The following is a 22,210-nucleotide window of genomic DNA, read 5'->3' on the forward strand; positions in this document are numbered from 1 at the left end:
AAATCAATGCATATGCTAATAAGTTTTATAAATATTTCTCTGGGTACTGTTTTCAAGTCTTCATAGTATAAAGTTTCAAATTTTCCTAAGTAATTTTCTCTCCTTATCTGAGTGACTCCAAGTGCCACCTGTTGACTAGAGATCTTTGGAATTCTGGTTGGCTGGCTTTTTGATGGTGGAGGTGTTTTTAAATTATTTTGTCTCTTAATTGCAGACAAATTGTTTGGACTCCCCTCCTCCTCGCAGGCTAGTTAGCATAGAAACAAGAAGCGATGCACTGGTAACACCAAGTACTGCTCTCAATCATGGAACTAGTAGGATAGTTTCACTGATGTTTCACGCTCAGTCATTCAACAATCATGAGCTGAATGCCTGCCCCAGGCCAGGTACCATTCTAGGTGCTAAAAGGCAACCTTAATCTCTCCACTAGTTACCTTCTTATCAAAAATTACCCCCTGTGCTTTGTCTGTTCAAGAGCAGCCTAACAGAAAAAAGTTCTGGCAGTGGTTGGCGAGAACGCTGCTGAACATCCTTCCCATTGCAAGGACTTACACCCTTTCTGAATGTTCATCTCCTAGCCTTGGGTCTCCTCCTTCTGGTCACGGGGCTCACTCCTCCAAAGGGGTAGCCTCTGTCACTGCTCAGTGGTTCAGCATCAGGAAAGTTGGCCTTGTATTCCTTGTTAGGTGTGCTGGAACTAGAGGGGCTTTATTTTTAAATAAGTATTTACTGACCATCTAGTTACACTGAGTGCTTAGGTGCTTTCTCATGGGCTTCCCTGGTGGCTTAGACAGTAAAGAATCTGCCTGCAATGTGGGAGACCTGGGTTCGATCGCTGGATTGGGAAGATTCTCCTGGAGGACGGCATGGCAACCCACTCTAGTATTATTGCCTGAGACTCACCACAGACAGAGGAGCCTGGCATGCTACAGTCCATGGGGTCGCAAAGAGTTGGACATGACTGAACGACTAAGCACACAGGTGATTTATCAACACTATATTGCTTCCCCTTCTCACTGTCCAGTGAATTGGGTGAGATAACTTAAATTTGAGAAAAGTTAAGCATAATGCTGGAGAAGGCAATGGCAACCCACTCCAGTACTCTTGCCTGGAAAATCCCATGGACAGAGGAGCCTGGTAGGCTGCAGTCCATGGGGTCGCTAGGAGTCAGACACGACTGAGTGACTTCACTCTCCCTTTTCACTTTCATGCATTGGAGAAGGAAATGGCAACCCACTCCAGTGTTCTTGTCTGGAGAATCCCAGGGACAGGGGAGCCTGGTGGGCTGCCATCTATGGGGTCGCACAGGGTCGGACACGACTGAAGCGACTTAGCAGCAGCAGCAGCAGCAGCAAGCATAATGCTCAAAGTCTCTCATGTAGTAGGTGGTAGGAGCTGTGTTTTCAGTCACAGCCATTACTCTAGAGATCTTCATGCTATACCATGCTAAATGCATGTGTCTTTACATACGTGTATAATTATACACTAAGGCCAGTGTCAGTGATAGAAGCTTTTAGGAGTAACAATGGAATCAAAACTTCAAATTGTCCCATCTTTTGCTGAGCTAAATGCTTTCTTTTTCTTTGTATCTTTAACAAGCTGGATGAAAAAAACCAAAACAACAACAAAAAAACTCCTCCCGAACCTATCTGCTGAACACCGGACTCCACTTTGACAGACAGCGCCCAATCAAGAGGGTGGCTCTTTGAAGAGAGCATGTTTCTAACCCTACATGCCCCTGCCCTAGTTCAGCCATCCAACCTTTCCAGTGGAAGAACAAGGCAACATGGCTCTGCGACAGTGTCTCTTGGAGCCAACACACGGTCAGAGTTGTGTCATCTCCAGCTGAGCGGTACTCAGTGTTTCCATCCAAACTCCGTCCAGGCACATTCTGTGCCCCTCCCCTCCATGACAGGGCCGAGCATCCTGTACGCAGTTGGATGGGTTCCACCCACAATCGGAAAGTACCCTCGGTGCTGCCCACTTCAGAGACTGACTGAAGCACCACGCCACGGAGACGTGGCTAGAAATAATGGAACAGCTTGATTATGTTTATCCTAACATCAGCAATATTTAGACTGTCCAGGGTACACCAGTAGGGAGAGAAAGAAGGGCTGCTAGGAATAACTCTTTCAGCTTATGCTATGAACTGAAAACAGCACGGGCTTTCATTCAAAGTCTAACATGGGGTTTGGCGCAGCTCTGACATGTTTGCTCAAGCCCCAGATGGCAGTTTACTTACACGATTAGAGGCAGAGCCCCTCCAGTCTTGAAACACAGCTATTCTTTTGATCTCTGAGTTGATTTTCCCTTAATTCAGATCAAAACGTCTAGCAAACAGCTGAGAGAGCAATTCCCAGGCTGTGCTGTAACTACACAAAGAAAGCAGGAGTAGAGATGGAGTGGAAACGCCTGCCCGAGAAAGAGTTCATTGCCACCACGGGTTGTTAAGAGTAGAGAAGGCTACAGACAGCGCCCAGCCCCACCCTCCCTGGAGACGGGAAACAGCCCTGTCTACACGTTAAGTGGTAGACCTGCCTCTGGGGAACATGTGCGATAATAACGTGTGCATTCACTCTCTGACCCAAGGTCTGGCAGGTGCTAGTAGCACGGGTGGGACAGGTTCCCACTAGCGAGGGAGAATCCATGCCGCCCCTCTAATAGGAAACAGCAATGGGAAGGTCCAAACCTGAGGGTGGTGTGGCCAACGCCACAGCCTAGCCGCCCATTTCAGACAGACAGGACCTCCTCCTTCCTTGGAGCCATCCTTCCTCTGACACCATCGTTCCTCTGTAACCAAGATGCTGAAGCCCAGAGGCCAACCATTTGGGTTTATAACTCTCCCACACATACTTCCTCACTGTGTGATTTGGAGTAAATTATAATCTCTCTGTACCTCAATGAGTTTCCTCATTGATAACATGGAATTCATAATAACAGTAACTTCATAGGGAGGGTTGTGGCAAAGATGAATCAAGTTATTGCATCATATCAAGTACTTAGAATCTCACACATGTTACGTACTCAGCAAATGTTAGCTATTCTTTTTATTACTATTCTCTCCGAGTAACCTTTATCCACCACATACACATATTCCAACACACCAGTTTAACGAACTGTTTTAGGGGTGGGTTACCAACTCCACCCATATTAAAAATATCTGTGGTGTACAGAGTTCAGGCTTTTACATCTACAACTGTTCAAACCAGATTTCCCTTAGGATCCTTATGGCCACCAAGTTGATGGGGTCCTCTGTGTGTGTCTGTCCTCCGACATCATCATTGTTCTCAGAGTTGTCTGAATTCTAAGACAGCATCTTCCCTGGAATCTGCTCACCAGACTCCCATCCTAGGCCCCTACTTTCTTGCTCTTAATTCTTAGCAGTGCCTTGCACACAGTGGAGCTGTAAGAAATGCCTGTTGACTTTAACTGAACTGGCTGCTCCTGTAGCCATAGGACTATGTTAACTGCCTTGGCTCCTCCACCTTCCAGAAGGCCTAGTCTCCAAGAAGTGCTCTCTTCCCCAGGGCGTCTCCTCCTCTTGCCTTGTTTCTGGGCCCCCTGGTACTCTCTAACGAAGCATTAGCATATATTCAATTACTCCAGTCCCACTGGGGTTTACTTTCTAACCACAGAGGAAAATACATTCTCTATCTTGAAATCTTAAGGTAGGCAGAGATTTCTTAGGACACAAAACAGCACAAGCTATAAAAGTCAATATAAGTAAGATTCAGCAAAATTAAAAAAGATTTGTTCAGTAAAAGACACTATTAGAAAAGTGTCTTTTATTCTCACTAAAAGAAAATTAACAGAAAAGCCACAGATTGGGGGAAAATATTCACAACATGTATATCTGATAAAGGAACTTGAGCTGAGAATATATAAAGAACTAAAAGTTGTAACACAAAGATGAACAAGGCAAGTTTTTAAATGGGCCAAAGGCTTAAGACACTTCACAAAAGAAAACATATGAATGATCAGTAAGTATATGAAAAGGTGCCTGTTATTGGTTATGAAGAAAACACAAATTAAAACCAAAATAAGATACCATTCACATCCCTTAAAATGGTAAAAAAAAAAAAAAAGAAAAAAGAAAAAAGAAAAAAAAAAGGGAAGAAACAAAAAGTAGACACCATTAAATGTTAGAGAGGGACTTCCCTGGTGGTCCTGTGGTTATGAATCCGCCTTCCAAAGAAGGGGACACAGGTTTGATCCCTGTGTACAACTCCACATGCTGTTGGGCAACCAAACCCGTGCAGCGCAACTACAGAAATGCCCATGCACCACAAAGACCCAGCACGGTGAAAAGTAAGTTTAAAAATAAATAAATAAATGTTAGAGAAGAGGTAGAACAACTGAAACTTTCAAACACTGTAAACCCGAGAGAACTATTTGGCAGTTTCTGTTAAGGTTAAACATGAATCTACCCTTTGACTCAGCAATTCCACTTTATTTACCTAAGATAAGTGAAAACCCATATCCACAAGAAAACGTGGGCAAGAGTGTTCACATGGGCTGTACTCACACGAACTGCTGCAACTGGAGACAACTCAAATGCCCATCAACAGATAAATGGACAAACAGATTGCAGAATAGTCATGCAATGGAGTACTTTTTGCAAACGACTGACACAGTGATAACACAAGTGAATCTCTAAAACATTATTCTGAGTGAATGAAGCCAAAAAAAAAAAAACTAATGAATAATGCCAGAAAGCACAAAAGTGGTTGCCTAGAGTCAGGGATTGGAGGTAATGGTGAGGTGAGGGGGGGGGGCATACCTGCACAGGAGTGTGAGGGAAGGAACTTTAGGGTGTGACTGAAATGTTCCTCATCTTGATTGAGGCAGTGGTACCCAACTGTATACATTTGTCAAAATACATTGAACTCACTTCACACCCATTAGGATGGCTACTATTAAAACAAAACAAATCAGAAAATAACAAGTGTCAGTGAAGATATGGAGAAACTGGATCCCATGTGTACTGCTGGTAGGAGTGTAAAATAGTATAGCCACTATAGAAAACAGCATGGTACTTCCTTTAAAAGTTAAAAATATAATAATTACTATGTGATACAGCAATTCCATTTATGGGTATATATTCCAGGTATATACAATCTGGAGATACATACATACATATTAATATACATAGTCTTTCCAAAGACTCAATGGGGCTCAATGAGATATTTGTACACCCACGTTCAGAGCAGGATTATTCAAAATAGCCAAAAGATGGAAGCAACCTATGTGTCAACTGATAGATGAACGCATAAACAAAATGTGGTACATACAACAGAATATTATTCAGCCTTGAAAAGAAATTTGACACAGACTTGGAGGACATTATGCTAAGTGAAATAACCAGACACAAAAAGATCACTACAATATGATTCCACTTATATTGAGAACTTAGAGTAGTCAAACTCATGTAGGATGGTAGTGCCGGAGGTGGAAGAAGGGGCGAGAAGGAATTATAGTCTAGCAGGTATAGAATTTCAGTTCCACAAGAAGAAAAGCGTGGTAGTGATGGTTGCAAAACAATGTAGCTGTAATCACACCACCAAACTGAATGCTTAGAAATAGTTAAAATGGTAAGTTTTATCTTATGTGTATTTTACCACAATTTTTAAAAATAATTTTTATAGTATTCTTGCCTGGAAAAGCCCATGGACAGAGGAACCTGGGAGGCTACAGTCCATGGGGTTGCAAAAGAGTCGGACACGACTTAATGACTAAATGATAACAACAAACAACAATTACGAAGAAAAATAAAATTTTAAAAATAAAATAAAAAGAAGCAATTTTTAAAAGTGAACTCCTTAAAATAAATACCACCTCACTGAACTAAGCACTTAAGATCTGTGCATTTTATCATATGTAAATAATACTTCAATACAATAATAAACATGTCTACAGCCAAAAGTATGTGATTAAAATAATACACAGGCATACAGCTTTGCAGGCTGAGGGTGGCCTCTCAGGTAAAGCCTGCCGCTCTGAGTCTTCCTTTAGCAATGTCCTCTCAAAGGTAAAATCCAACTCAGTGGAATCCAAAAATCCATACAGCTTTTGCATAGCATCATGGGTAAAGCCACATCTCCTCAGGGATAACGGCTATTCAAAGAGAAAAATCTGTCCAGCATAGTTAAGCTTTGCCACAGGTTACACTGTTTTTTCCACTCCATTTCCCAAGTTACTTTAAAATCAGAGGCCCTCAAAGAAACGTGAAAGGTCACTTAATTCCATTTTCCTCTTTCAAAAACACCGTAAGTAAACTATTCTGGGCAAGTAAGACTCTAAGACAGGAACCCCACTAACTGTTCACATAGCAACCCCAACCAGTTGATCATATGCTACTGGTGTTGGTCTCCAGTTCTTGTCTCTTTTACCACTAGAGTTTCTGTATGTCCACCTGTACCCAGGTCACCCGGATCCCTCCTTATGAATCATAAACTATAGGCGACCATATCCTGAGACCCCAGTTCCAAGGCAGACTAGTACTCTTGATTTTCTCTCTTGTCTCAGCCAGCCCAGGTCTCAGGGGTAAAGAAGAAGAGCACCTCATCAGAAAAAGGAAACCTGAATCTAACGTCTGGTCTTTTTTTATAATCTGTCCCAGAGAAACTAAAGTCCACTCCATCTTTCTTTACAGAATTCTTGTGAGGCTGGAAGGAGGAGACAGACAGGATCTGAATGAGAAACTCAAGTACCAGAGGGGAATGACTGGCAAAGAGGTGGTGAGTGGCCAGGCTTCCTATTGTCCTGTTAGGTTTTATTTGCCTACAGGTAGGAAAACAGTTATTACATAGCCCAGGCTTTTCCTCACCAACACTACCACTTCCATTTGCCACAAGGGAAGAAAACTCCCTTCCCAAATGAGCAGGAAAAGCAGCTGAGTTGTCTTCATAGATTTACACTGCTTTGACCCTGGCAATCTGGAATCAGCCGGAAAAGAAACATGGCTCTCTTAAAATGTCACGTTTTCTTCTGGCGCTGCCCATGCCCTGTAAATACTGGAGATCTAGCTCTGTGGGTGACTCTCTCTCCCCCTGGATCAGCCACTCCTTCCGTGGACCAGAGCAGGGATCTATTTTCAAATTTTTCCTGCGTTCATGCTGACTCTGGCCAAAGAATACAAAAACAGAACTGTTAGAATTCTTCCATGGTGGATGTCTGATTCACATAGGGAACTTGCTATTTCTGATGCAGCCTCTCCCCCTTTTTTTTTTTTTCATGAAAAACCTCACGAAGGCAAAGGAGGGCCACGGAAGAAACTCGTGACAAAATCCAAAGGACTAGGACTGACATGAGACAAGATCAGAAGCTGAAAGGAACTGAAACTAACTAGAGGCAGATGGCATGAACGTGTGTGTAAGAGACACAGAGAGAGAGCCAGAAAGAGGGGGAGTGTGAGATGAGTGACATGTCTCCATCAGCTCAGTGGGGAATCCCTCCAGAAAACCCCAGCCCAGCCCACCCACTTGAGCTGAGGAGCTGTGGGGTGGACCCTTTACTGACCCTAATAATTCCCCAAGCCAGACAAGAAGCAGAGTAGATGCAGGTAAAGGTGACCAAAGAAAAGAATCCTGGTGGAAAGGCATCCCTTATGTATCAAAGAACCAGGCATTGGGGATAGGAAAAGATGCCATCTCAGAGAGGCAGAGGGAAACGGGGAAAACCAGTAAGAAACAGGAATTGGACTGAGTGCTGTGTGAACAATTTCTCTTCTGCTTAAAGCTGATGCCAACACGAAAAGGACTCCGGTGTTCTGTCCACCTTTCCTTTGACAGACACAGTCTGCACCTGTGTTGCGCAACATGGTAGCCACAAGCTGCCAAGCAGTTACTGAGTAACTGAAATGCAGCTAGTGCAACACAGAAAATAACTCAATTTGAATTTGAATTCCATTTAAAATTGAAGCAGTATAAAATATTTTTTCGTAACACAGGACAGCAGCATTTTTTGGTGGGGCCACGATTCACTGTAACCGTTACACTGTGCGGTGTGCTTGTCAGCCACATTGCATCTTTTCTAGTATTACACTGAATCACAGCACCAATCCACTTGCTGTCAACATATTGATTCACTTTGATATCATCTATGCATTAATGCAACATTTTGAATGTGTTTATTTGAATATGTTCTACAGACAGCATGAATTACAGTGATACCTATATAAATTGTAATTCATAATTATATTTAAATACTTTAATTATAACATTTTCTAGTGTGAAAAAATAACAATGAACACTTTTAAAATTTTTAAAAGAAGGTGGCTTACTGATGTGGAATTGAGTGAAGAGGCAGAAGCACTGTGACTGGTACAGTAAGGAAAAAGAGATTCAATTTGCATAAGAGTAAACTAATTGGACAGGTACAGTTTTTTTAAATATAAATTTATTTATTTTAATTGGAGGCTAATTACTTTACAATATTGTAGTGGTTTTGCCACACATTGACATGGACCTGCCACGGGTGTACATGTGTTCCCCATCCTGAATCCCCCTCCGACCTCCCTCCCCAACCCATCCCTCTGGGTCATCCCAGTGCACCAGCCCCGGGCACCCTATCTCATGCATCGAACCTGGACTGGTGATCCGGACAGGTGTAGTTTTAATCAGCACCATCTTATAGAAAAACTCGAACGGACTTTCTCTCCAACCCAGTGCTTTGGATCTATTGGGTAGGATAATCGATAATATTCATTTCACCTGTCTAGTTTTTTTTTTTTTAAATGTGACTATTAGATGATTCAAACTTACATTTATGGCTCATTTTATATTTCTATCACATAGCACTGATCTACACATATCTTGTGTAAAAATAATTTTAAAATTTCTTCTTCTTTATTTTTAATTGGAGGCTAACAGCTTTACAAGGTTGTATTGGTTTCTAGGGCACAGTCGTGCAAATCAGCTCTAAGTGTGTGTGTGTATATACATCCCCTCCCTTTTGAGCCTCCCTCCCGCCCTCCCCCCCACCATCCGGCCCCTCTAGGTTGCCAGAGAGTTCCAGGCTGGGCTCCCTGTGTTTTATAGCAACTTCCCACTAGCTCTCTAGTTTACACATGCAAGTGTATATACGCAATGCTACTCTCTCCATTCAACCAACCCTCTCCTTCCCCTGTTGCATCTACAAGTTTGTTCTCTACGTCTGTGTCTCTATTCCTGCCCTGCAAATAGGTTCATTAGTACCATTTTCCTAGATTCCATATATATGTGTTAATATAGGATACTTGTTTTACTCTTTCTTGACTTACTTGACTCTGTTTAAGAGGCTCTGGGTTCATTCACCTCAATTCAACTGACATATCTGTTCCTTTTTATGGTTAATAATAATTATTATAGCTACTGTTGAGCATATACTTTATTGTGTCAGACATTGTTCTAAACACTTTACATGAATAATTATCTCAGAAATCTCTTTTAAATCTCATCAAAATTATTTATCTTCTTGGTGACTTCATTTCCCCCATTTTTTTTTTTTAAAGAAAGAAAAACACAGTATGGATCTATGACAAAAGAACGAAAGCCTTGGAATGTGTAAAGGCAATGCTTATCCCTGAAAATAATTCACTTAATTATTCAGAAGAAACATTCAGGGAACCATCGGGCATCCTCAATATTTGACGGAAGAATAGCAGTCTAAATAGGAGGAGAAAAATGATTAGTAAAACACCAAGAAATCCTTTGAGACTAAAGATTTTGGCTTAAGCATTCTGTATTCAGAACATTAAGGCCAAGGTTAATTTTCTACAATCACCCTTTTCCTCCTTCCCAAATAGAAAGGGACTTGATTTTTAAAACGCTTATGTGTATTTAAGAGGGCTTACCAAATCTAATATTAATATAAGAAGGTTTACCAAATATTTAAATAATATTCTTTTCACTACTGTTTGGTTTCAACTATTCCCCCTTCCCCAAAATAGAATCCTCCAGCAAGAGTCCTTCTTAAAGAAATGAAGCATCTGCGGAGATCATGAAAAATTTAATATTAACACCTCGAGAGATCATAGAAAACAGATAATACTGGTTAGCTTAAAAAAAAAACAAAACTCTTTACTTTTTTATAAAATGTATATAGCAGAAAATTTATTATTTGGTTTATTTCTGTTTTAGCAACCTCAGGATTTTGTGGTTGTAACAATGAAATATGGATTTGGGATAGTTAGCATTAATTTTATCTGTCACTATCAACCTCTTTTTCCCTCCAGTCATTATTGTTTAAGTTGCCTGCCTGATCTGATAAACTTGTTTCCTAAACCCAGCAAGCATGTGGGAACAGGCAGAATGTTCCACTGCAGTGCTGAGAATTATGGCTCTTTCCTACAAAAGAAAAAGATCGACTTTCACAGGATTTTAGAGACTATAAGGCCTTTAGCAATCACATCTATTTCCCCCGTTCATTATATTTTATAAATTATTAAATCAAATCTAAGCACTGAAAAAGCCATTTTAAAACAGTGTAAACATACCATCTACTTTCACTTTTTGTGTGTTCCAATTTTTTGGCAGTTGTAATCACAGTATGTATATCATTTTATGTTCTACTCTCTCCTCTTAATTTTCCTAATTTTACACAATCATCACATTTATTATTTTATTAAATTTATATTCTTCCATTGTATTGATACATTATAACTTATTCAATGTCCCTACTATTTGGTTATTCAGGTTTTTTTATGATATGACTACAATCTTCATAATTAGCTTTGTAGATTTTGTTCTTCTTTTGACCTATTCCTAGTGATACCAATACCTGGATAATTATGAATATTTCCTGTTGTCCTCCAAATTTACAAGGATATTCAATTCTCAGCCAGTCAAAACACGTTCATTTGCTATACTTATTTATTATTTAATGTTTAGGTGTAAGACTGAGCCTTATCATAGGTTTAACTTCTTTGAATAAACACTGAATCATCTCTCTTTCTACTTATACACTTTTTTGTGAATTATCTGCTTGCATTTTTGCCCATTTTAGGGATCCTGATGCTTTGCTAGCACATTTCTAGGAATTATGCACATATTATAGAACTTAATCTTTTATACCCAGAATTTATTATTATGCATTTTTCCAATTTCATATTTTCCTTTTAGTAGAGTCAAACTTTGGGAGAAAATTTTTAAATCATATCTATCCATCTTTTCCTTTGTATTGCTCCCTCTTCTTATTACCTCAATGGTTACAAAAGTCTCTTTTTTGATGAAATGTTGATAACCGTTGAGCTGGATGATGAATAGGTACATTAGGTCTCCTTTTACTATTCTGCCACTTTGGGTGTATGTTGGGAAAAGTTTATAATAAAAAAAGTTTGTTTTTAAGTAGCTCATTCCCACTGCTAGAATATCACTTTATTTTATTTCTGCCAGTTTTTCTCCCACGTCTTCCATATTCCAGTTGAGGAAACTCTTGCCCAGGAGGTTAAAGCAACTCTCTTACTATATGACTCATCTTGCTTCCCACCCACTAAACTTAGCCACAGCATCTTCTGTTTTGGGCCCAGGGAAAACACCCAATGACAAGGCTATTTGGAAAGAGCTAGAATTCAGTTTAAGAAAATTTGGCTGGAAGATCCTAAGTAGCTGGTGCTTTATTCCTGCAAGGTTACTCCAACCCTGCCCCACTCGTGAGCCACGATAAGACCAGGGGTGTGCTGATAAACTTAACAGCTGGCTCTCCAAGGAAAGAAAACCCTGATTTGTAGCCATTTCTTTGGTGTAAATATTTTCAACATGATCCATTTCAAGTTACTTATGTGGTGTCACTGAACTTAGAGTTGGTAATCAGTAGACAACGGTATGCCATTATACAGTATTTCCACCACACAAACGCAAGAGACGTAAAGAACTTCAAGAACATATGTAACAGTAAAAAGTGGTAAAATAATTAGAAAGTGATGGGGTGTTTTCAATATAATTTACTGATAAATATTTCTACCTTAATATAATTCATTTAATCCTAAATTCATTTAATTTTTAAAAATGGCTATATTTAACAATTAGTTTGAAAAAACCCTGAACATTTAACAGTCATTTCTGATGAATTTTCCACGTGGCTCAGTGGTAAAGAATCCATCCGCCAATGTATGACACGCAGGAGACATGAGAAGATCCCCAGGAGGAGGAAATGGCAACCCACTCTAGTATTCTTGCCTGGAAAATCCCATGGACAGAGGAGCCTGGTGGGCTACAGTCCATGGAGTTGCAGAGTTGGACATGACTGAACGACTGAGCATGCACTCTGATGGGTTGGTATGAGAATGCCCCAAGACAGTAACAGAAGCAGGATATTTTTTCAAAAAACTGGGTTAAAAAAAATGACAAAATTTACCATTTTAATAGTTTTTAATAGTTGAGAGTATCTCTTCCCCATTGCTAGAATATTTGCTTTATTTTATTCCTATTTTCTATGTTTTATTCTATTTATCTTATTTCATTTCAAAATTCAGTGGCATTGATTACATTCACAATGTTGTACAACTATTACCACTATCCATTCCCAGAACTTCTCCATCATCCCACAAAGAAACTTTCTACTCATTAAATAATAACTCAACATTTCTTCCTTACCCCAGACTCTGCAAACCATCATTCTGTTTTCTGTCTCTATGAATTTGAATTTTACCTTATATAGGTGGAACGATATATTTGTTCTTTTGTGTCTGGATTATTTCACTTGGCATAATGTTCTCAAAGTTCAACTATGTTTCAGTGCCTATCAGAAATTTCACTCTTTCTTAAGGTAAAAGCAGGGTTTTAAGACCAATATTTAAGGCCACCATGAATGCTCAGCATGGAGGGAGAGTGTGCGGGTGTTGCACCATCTTCTCACCTCTGAAGTATAAACCTTCCTCAGATTCACCAACATACAGAAAACCCAGGGAATCAAGTCCACCCAAAGCATGGCCCCAGTGAGGAGGTCACAGGCAGCTTTAATAGGGAGCACGAAAGAATCTGAAAAAGGTAGAAGATCCCATGTGCATGATTAAAATTCCCCTATGTTTATATTTTGACTATATCCAGACCAGTATTTCAACCTAAAAGAAGTTCACACAACTAAGTGGTTGTGAAAGCATGGTTCCATGACCAGGAACATCACCATCAACTGGGAATTTGTTACAAGTGTAAATTCATAGGCCCAGCGTCAGACATACAGAATCCAAAACTCGGGAAGTGGAGTTGAGAGGCTCCCCCACATAATTCTGATGCATTCTCAGATTTGAGAACTACTGCTCTAAAGTAATGATTCTGGATTCCAACTACAGATACCTAAAAGGTTCCCAAACCACCCCATGGGCATAAGTGTAGGTTCTTATTCATGATCCTTCACCAACAGTAAGTTAATGGGGACTCTCTGGTGGTCCAGAGGTTAAGACTTTGCCTTCCAATGCAGGGGGTATGTGTTGCATCCCTGGTGGGGAAGCTAAGAGCCCAAATGCCTCTGGGCCAAAAAACCAAGAACAAAAGTAATAACGTTAACAAAAGTCAATAAAGACTTTAAAAAATGGTCCATATTAAAAAAATCTTAAAAAGAATAAGGTAATGGGGAAAAAACAAGCAAACTTTTATTAATATAAGGGGGAGTCATAACATTAACATCTTTTAATATGTTATACACATGCATATGTATAGTTATGCATAAATATGACTCAGGATATGTGTCTGCCAAAGATTATTTGAATAGTAGAGTTCTCAATGGAGAAGGCAATGGCACCCCACTCCAGTACTCTTTTGCCTGGAAAATCCCATGGACAAAGGAGCCTGGCAGGCTTCAGTCCATGAGGTCGGTAAGAGACAGACACGACCGAGCGACTTCACTTTCACCTTTCACTTTCATGCATTGGAGAAGGAAATGGCAACCCACTCCAGTATTCTTGCCTGGAGAATCTCAGGGACGGGGGAGCCTAGTGGGCTGCCGTCTATGGGGTCGCACAGAGTCGGACATCACTAAAGCGACTTAGCAGCAGCAGCAGCAGAGTTCTCAAAACCATCTATTGCAAGCACACCTTACTCCTGGCAGGCCTGATCTGTTAATTTACAAGATCTGTGAAACCCCAGATTCCAGTCTTCTCCCACGTTTGAGTGTTGGCCTAGGCTGTAAGGCACGCATTCAGTCCAGGAGATAGCAGGCTACGAATTCACAACAAGGGCAGAGCTGCAGTCCTTGCTTCAAGAACTAACCCCACCTGTGGGAGCCAGTTTATTCTGGCATCAAGCTGAGGCAGACTATTGTGCAAGATTTCTGCCAGGATTAGCAATAGTATCAATCTCTATTACACCCTCCTTCCTCATTGAGAGAGCCTTCATGAGTTGAGGGCCTGAGTTTGGTAAACCAGGAAGGTGGGACTCTCCTAGGAAGAAAGAATGACTGGAACAAGGGAAGCCCATTCCAACTGCCACAGTGGTCTATGAGTAGCCATGTGACGCACTGTGGAGGATGAGAAGTAAAGGCAAGCCTGTCTAGAGGCTTGGAGAAAGAGTGTTCCCCATACTAAAAATGACTGAGTCAGCCTACAAACTTCCCCCTTTCTTTTGGCCTTGGATGAAGGCACGACTTGGGCTTCCCTGGTAGCTCAGCTGGTAAAGAATCCACCTTCAATGCAGGAGACCCCGGTTCACTTCCTGGCTTGGGAAGCTCCCCTGGAGAAAGGATAGGCTACCCACTCCAGAATTCTTGGGCTTCCCTGGTGGCTCAGACAGGAAAGAATCAGCCTGCAATGCGGGAGATCTGGGTTTGATCCCTGGGTTAGGAAGATTTAATGGAGGAGGGCATGGCAACCCACTCCAGTATTCTTGCCTAGAGAATCCCACGAACAGAGGAGCCTGGCGGGCTGCAGTTCATGGGGTTGCAAAGAGTTTGACATGACTGAGCAGCTAAACACAGAAGGCATGACTCAGTGTCCGGAGCTATGGCTTCAAAAGGATCCTAATTAGTACAGAGGGTAAGGCACCTGGCATGGTATCTTGGGAAAAGCTCTTAAACTTTAGTGGGCACAAAAATCTCCTGGAGAGTGTTTAGAAATACAGATCTGGGGGATGTCAGACTCTAGAGCTTGAGTCAGTAAATTTTGGGTGGGGCTCAGAGCCTTACTCAATCAAGGTTCAATATGCAGTCCTGGTTACTCTCACACCCAGCTCTGAGCCCTGACTCTCAAATAGGTGGTCTCTGCATGAGACCCCCTGTTTCAAAACTGCCACTTGCTGTGTGTGCAGGCACTCATCATCTTTACTTAAACATTCATTACAGGGCTTCCTTGATGACTCAGTGTAAAGAATCCGCCTGCCAATGCAGGAGACCTGGATTCGATCCCAGATCTGGGAAGACCCCACAAGCTGAGGGACGACGGAGCCCATGCACCACAGCTACTAAACTTGTGCTCTAGAGCCTGAGAGCCGGACTACTGAGTCCACATGCCTCAACTACTGAAGCCCGCAGGCCCTAGAGCCCATCTCCGCAACAAGAGAAGCCACCGCAATGAGACGCCCATGCTTCGCAACTAGAGAGTAGCCCCACTCTTTGCAACTAGAGAAACACCCACACAGCAACGAAGACCCAGCACAGCCAAAAATAACAAATAAATAAATGTAAAAAAATTTTATTTTGCTCCTATCAGGTACTAGGCATTGTGAAAGAAACAAAGATGAAGATGATTTTGCTCTCAAGGAGCATGTAAGCCTGTAAGAGAAACAAAACTAGTACATAGCCAACCCAATGACAAAGCAGCACTCGGCAGCTATTAATATGAGAACTTCACGGAAGGGAGAGACTACAGACTAAGGAATCCCACCTCACTCCCCCACCCAACAGAGTCAAAGAGATTTCATTTGATTAAGGCTCAGACAGGATTTTAACAGCAAAGAGTCTGTAGGCGAGGACAGTAAAAACGAGGTTTCTGCTCTGATTATGACTGATAAGACTTATTTGGAAAAGAGAATATTTGACCTTTGAGCAATACAGGTTTGAACTTCCCCAGGACAACTTATACCTGAGCTTTTTTTTCACTAAATGCCACTGCACCACTACACCATCCACAGTTGGCTGAATCTGCAAATGTAGATCCCAAGATATCCAAGAACAAAGGATAAGGCGGTGGGGAAGTGGGAAGTATAAAGTGATATGTGGATTTTTCAACTGGGCAGGAAATGCATCAAGGGTCAAATGCATTAAGTTTGGCTGGTTTAAGGATATGATGGGAGTGGAAACAAAGAATGGAACAATCATTTTTAAAAATGGGTCATTTTGGGGACCTCCCTGGCTATCCAGTGCTTAGAACTCTGTGCTTCCAGTGCAGAGGGTGCAGGTTCAATCCATGATAGGGGAACTCCAATTATAAATGCTATGCAGTATGGCAAAAAAAAAAAGCCTCTGGACTAGCCCTGCTCTGGCTGAATGGCACTCCTCCATGCCTGTGCACAAGCCCTTCTTCTCCTACTCCCACCTCCAAGATTATTCTCATTCCCCCTCCAGGAAGCCTTCTCTGATCACCCATGATGGGGTTAGGTGCACCTCCTCAGTTCTATGGCAGGCTATGCACAGGTATTGAGTCACTTCTCATGCAGTCCTATGAGTTTTTAATTGTTGATTTGCTTGTTTATCTCCCTAAGGATGGGGTCTGGGTATTTTACCCTTGAATATCTAGCATCTGTCACATTGTATAATAAATAAATGAACCTTTATCCATTTGGTGGGGGCCACTGACATTCTGCCCACCAACTGAAGGCCCTTTCACATGCATGTCCAACCATATCTTTCAGATAAATTCCTAGTATTCAAATGCATGGAACACAAGTCAATGGATTTTAAAATTTGGGGAAACACTGCCAAATTTCAGGGCAATTCTTAACATAGTGTCTAGGCATTTGACTGATCTCAAGCATCTTGAACATTTAAGACAAATTCTTCAAAGGTGGTGGTTCAGGTTCCCACAGCAAAGCTCTCTGTCCAGTTCAAAAATAACTGAACAAGTTGCTCCCAATAAAATCAACACAACAGGCAGATTCCTGGGTCCCACCCTGTCATACTGCATCAGAACTCTGGGGGCAAGAATCTGTATGCTGTGCAAGCTTCGAGGGGGATGCACCCAAAGTTTGGAAACAATGGCTTTAGAAGTCATCTTAGTTTAACCTTCTCCCCTTCCCAGCTCCATCAGAAAGGGGCTGTGGAGTTTCTGCCCAGATATCTCTGGTGACAGAGCTTCTGCCAACTCCAAACCCATCCAGCCTGTGGGTTTCAAAAGTTATTTCCTTAAATTCAACCAGAACCTGCCATCCAAAACACTCCTGCCCAGCTCCTCTCAGGGCCACAAACAGTGAGCTGATTCCCTCATTCACAAGCCAAGTCCCTCCTGAATCTAGGGCCGTTAACCTGTATCCCCACACTACTGCCAGCTCCAGTTCTTCCGACCATAGTTTACATATCAGCTTGACCAGAAGAAAGATGAAAAGGAAAAGAAAAAAATTTGGTCAAGATTAGTTTATAAACCAGGAAGCTGCAAATCCAAATGCCAAATCACTCTGAACCAAGCACTGACAGAGCCACAGTAAGGCAGGGAGCCTAAGGGAACAGGCTTTAGTATCCATTGTGTGTGTGCATGTGCACACGCACACGTGCATGCTCAGTCGTGTCCAACTCTTTGCAACCGTATGGATGGTAGCCCACCAGCTGCCTCTGTCCATGGGATTTTTCAGGCAAGAATACTAGAGTGGGTTGCCATTTCCTCCTCCAGGGGATCTTCCGGACCCAGGGATCGAACCCAAGTCTCCCGTGTCTCCTGTATTAGCAGGTGAATTCTCTACCACTGTGGAAGCCAGTATCCAGCAGCTGGATTTAAATCTTTTTGCAAGGAGTCCAACCCTTGTACCACCACTTGGAGCCTTGGGATCTCTTCTGTAAAACAAGTTTAATAATCCTGCCTCAGGTTGAAAAAAAAAAAAAGGATTAAATGAGGGGACTGCCCTGATGGTCCACTGGTTAAGAATTCGTCTTCCAATGCAGGGGCACAGGTTTGATGCCTGGTCGGTGAAGTAAGATCCCACATGCTGCAGGGCAACTACTGAGCCCAAGCGCCACAACAAAAGGTCACACATGTTGTGAGGATCCCACATGCTACAACTAGCATGCTATTCAAAGTCCTTCCAGGGAAGACACTGCAGCATCTACCAAACTGCCTCCATAAGTAGCCCTCATTGCAGTGAAAGCAAACTCCCAAAGCTTACGTTTGGGCCAAATCACAGCCCTCCAAAGTCCAAACAAAAATTTTAGAAGTTTCTTCTTTTATATAAAGAAAGTATTTAAAATTTGAATCCTACTACAAAATATACCTGTAATTGTTTTAGTATAAAAAGCGTTTTTAGATGGAGAACGCATGTACACCCATGGCGGATTCAAGTCAATGTATGGCAAAACCAATACAATGTTGTAAAGTAAAATAAATTAATTAATTAATTAAAAAAAACATTTTTATCCTCAAATATCTGGATAAAATTGGACAACCAAGGAAAATTCCCTCTCTCCTTTATTCTGAATCATCAGGCACTCTTTGGCAGAAAGTCTGTTACTTGAGTGCCTGCCCTCACCTCCATCTCCCTTAGAGAAGAGCAGGCTTAGTCTACCAGCAGATGAGCAAGCACTGGGAAAACTGATGAGCGGTAGATATAAGAAGAGAAATGGGCCACCAACTACAGTTTGAAATGACCAGGTAGTCATTACCCTTTCAGCATCCCCTTTCAGACACTGAGGGCTGGCCTGCTTGGACTTGGCTACACGTTACTCTCTAAATAGCTTTCAGACAAAAAATATCCCTAACCAAATGCAAGCATATCTAGGAAGGAAATTCACAGCACTTTTGACCCAGTAGTTGTGTGTATGTCTGTCTGTGTTTGCACACATGTGTGTATCCCCAAAGCAAAAGAAATCTGATCTAAGCTGAGGGAGGGGGCCTGGCCTTGAACAGAAAGGACCCTGGGAAGTCAGCCGGTCCTGGCCGTCTATGGTTACCCATTTCCTCATTCCTGCCCACTTCCTCTGCTGCTTGCTCTTCCACCTCTGTCATCTGAGAATTCCATGGCAACTAAAGAGTTAGAGCTTCCCTATCAACAGAGTTACTTGCAATATAAGGAGGAGGCGGAGAGTACTAGAATTGATGGGCAATGGGATGCATCACTTTAGACGCGAGTAGGGTGGGGGTGGGGTGGGGTGGGGGATCCTATTCATTCTTCCCACTGTCACCTGGAGAGAGGCAGATACTCACTTTTCCTGAAAGCTGTGGGTTACTCAGGTCTCACACGCTCCCAACAGCTTACAGAAGACTTTCATCAATTTGGGAAGCACTTAAAGTTGGGCAGATTGTTGAAAAGCAATAACCTCTTTGGTTCCAGAGTCTCCAGCTGGTCAAAGCCACGACCACAGAGTAAGACTGGGCCATTCGCAGGCTCAGTTCATGGATCTCACAGTTAAAACAGATTCCCATGTGCCAGGCATTGTACTGAAGGCATTAGGTCCACAAGGAGAGAAAGAGTAAGAGACCAGGAGAAAGGAGTAAGTTTCTTTAAAGGAGTAAAGAAAGAATTAAAAAAGCAAAATGTGGGTGTTAAGAGTCAGTTCCAGGGAATATTACTCAATCCTTTCTTTGTAATGCCTAAATCCAGCACAGCGCTTGGCACATGAACTCGATAAATAACTGCAGTGACCTCTGACATTCTAGGCTCCACGCAAAGCTCTGGAGGTCCTTCTGCGAGGGGCGGGTGGATATGGGCGGTGTCTGCCTCCCGCTCGCCCACCCGGAGCGAGTCCCGGCCGGCTCCACCCTATGCCGGCGCCGGCACCTCCGCCTGGGCGCGGCGCCCGACCGGCCACCCCCGCGAAGCCCTCCCGAGCTGCCGCACCCTTTCTGGAGCCCAGGACCCCCGGCCCGGGGGCCCCCTTACCCCAGAGGCCGAGATGGGACGGCGCCCGTTCTCTGCTGCCACGGAGATCACACCCAGGCAGGGCCGGGCAGCGGGTCTTATCGCGGACGGACCCGCCCCGCTTCGGGGTGGAGACTGAGCCCAAGTTCCTGGTTGTCCCTCTGCCCACGAGACCGGAAAGTCCTCTGCGGGCGAAGCGCACCTGGAGTCCGGGGAGGAGGGGATGACGCTCCCGGCCTCGTCCCCGCCCGGGATCCCAGATCGCCGGCCCCACCCGGGTTCCCGCGAGTCGGAGCAGTGGAACTCTCGGGTCGCGGGTGCCCGGGCGCCCCTGCACTCCCGGAGGCCCGCGCGGGCCTCTCCTGCCCGCGCCCTGCGCCCACCGCGGCCGGGATTGCCGCTCAGAGTCAAAGCTTCCTCCCCGGGACACTGCACTTTCTCAGGGCGAAGTGGAAAGTGGAACGGCATATTTACATTCCCGCGAAGCTCCCAGTCGTTCCACTTTTCCTTTGAGAAAAACCGAGTTCCCTTTCTTGGGGAAACTTTTGGGAATGGGAGTTTGGAGCAGTTCCAGAGCTTTCTCTCTTTACCCACAAATTACCTGGGTTCCCTGCTGGTCCGTAGCTCCCAGGTTCGGCCTTGAAGCAGAGCTTCCTACCCCTTCTTAAACAGTCTTGTGTGTTAGTATCTGCATCCCCTACAGGACTCGAGCCTCTTGAAGACACTGACTGGGTACGTGGTCATTGCACACACACCCAGTACCATGCTGGTTCATGGCAGGTACTCCGTGAGTGCTTGCAAAATGAACCCATTGGGTATATAAGTAAATTCGGACTTTATTTCACAGAAGGTAGGAAGTTTTGGAGAGTGTGTTTTATATCCAACAGATAAAGTGGCTGTTAGCACCCTGAGAGCTGTAGAGGTAACGATAAATTATTTCCTTAAGATGCAGCTAAAGAGGGTGACAATATGGTTAAAGGCATGGGTTTTGGAACCAGACTGATTTGGATTCTGCCCCCCTTTTCTCTGCTTGATACTCTGAAGTTTCTGAACTTCCGTTTATGAACTAACATGGAAGAAACTAAGTTAACAAGACAAACAGTGGAAAAAGAATGAAAAAAGGTTAATTCATTTTCTCAGAGGGATTAGAAAGACTACTTATTCCTTAAAAAGTAAAAAATAAAAGGTTGGAAATTGAGCAGATGCACCCTGCCAAGGTCACCTTTACTAAGCAGGTGTACCCAACTCACAGCGGCCCTTTTCTCCCACATAACCACCCTCATGCTGGGTTGGGAAGCCACAGTCAGTGCTAACTTTTACAGGATACAAAAGGCCAAGAACTGATCTATGAGAGCCTTCCTATTCCAGAGCTCCCATGGGCTTAGCCTGAGGCTAAATTTCTGCAGAAACCACTCCTGTGTTGTTTCTTCCTCTGTGCAATCCTGCTTGACTCATAGGTTTTCCTGAGAATATCCCCTCACTAAAGCACTTACACAAGAATCTATATCTCAGGCTTTGCTTCTAAGCCACCTGAGCTACAAGTATTTTATTTAATTAAAAATTTTATGAGTATTTAAAAATTAGTATAATCATTGAAATTAAAGACTCAAAGAAGCCTTTAAATTAAGAATAGCAGGGGACTTCACTGGTGGTCCAGTGGCTAAGACTCCACACTCCCAATGCAGGAGCTAGATCCTCTAGATCCCACATGCCCACTCCAACCCCACTCCTCCTACCCCTTCCCACATCCCCTAACCTCCCACTGCAAGTAAAACCCACATGGCACAATGAAGATCTGGAGTGTCGCAACTAAGACCCAGCATAGTCAAATAAATTAACTAATTAATTAAAGATAGAATGAGCAAATGCATTGCTCCCTCTTGAATTCTGACACAAGCAATAGTAGATTTTTTTTTAAAGGAATGAACTAGTGCCAATTGTACCAACATGAATGGACCTAGAGATTATCATATTAAGTGAAGTCAGAAAGAGAAAGACAGATATCATATAATATCACTTATATGTGAAATCTAAAATATGACATGAATGAACATAGCTAAAAAACAGAAAACAGCCTCACAGTTAGAGAACAGACTTGTAATTGTCAAGTGGAAATAGGGTGGGAGAGGGAAGGATTGGGAGTTTGGAATTAGGAGATGTGAACTATTACATATAAATAAGATGGATAAACAACAAGATCCTACTATATAGCACAAGGGACTGTATTCAATATCCTGTCTGTAATAAGCTATAATGGAAACAATATGAAAAAGAATATGCATAAGTGAATCACTTTGCTGTTC

The 22,210-nt window shown here is 42.7% G+C and overlaps 1 protein-coding gene across 3 annotated transcripts in view; it reads right to left on the minus strand.

Annotated features, from left to right (window-relative positions):
* Positions 1–20,529, minus strand: part of ANXA4 (annexin A4) — a 70,920-nt gene extending 50,391 nt beyond the window's left edge. Inside the window, exon 1 of one of the 3 annotated variants that reach the window (XM_043468978.1) lies at positions 20,509–20,529. The gene's annotated coding sequence lies outside the window, so the exon portion shown is untranslated. Of the gene's footprint in view, positions 1–19,252; positions 19,278–19,928; positions 20,068–20,508 lie in introns of those variants that run through there. The other 2 variants (XM_043468976.1, XM_043468977.1) reach the window with 2 other exon arrangements.
* Positions 20,530–22,210: the final 1,681 nt, after the last annotated feature.

The sequence above is a fragment of the Cervus canadensis genome, chromosome 5 (genome assembly GCF_019320065.1).
Source record: "Cervus canadensis isolate Bull #8, Minnesota chromosome 5, ASM1932006v1, whole genome shotgun sequence".
NCBI lineage: Eukaryota > Metazoa > Chordata > Mammalia > Artiodactyla > Cervidae > Cervus > Cervus canadensis.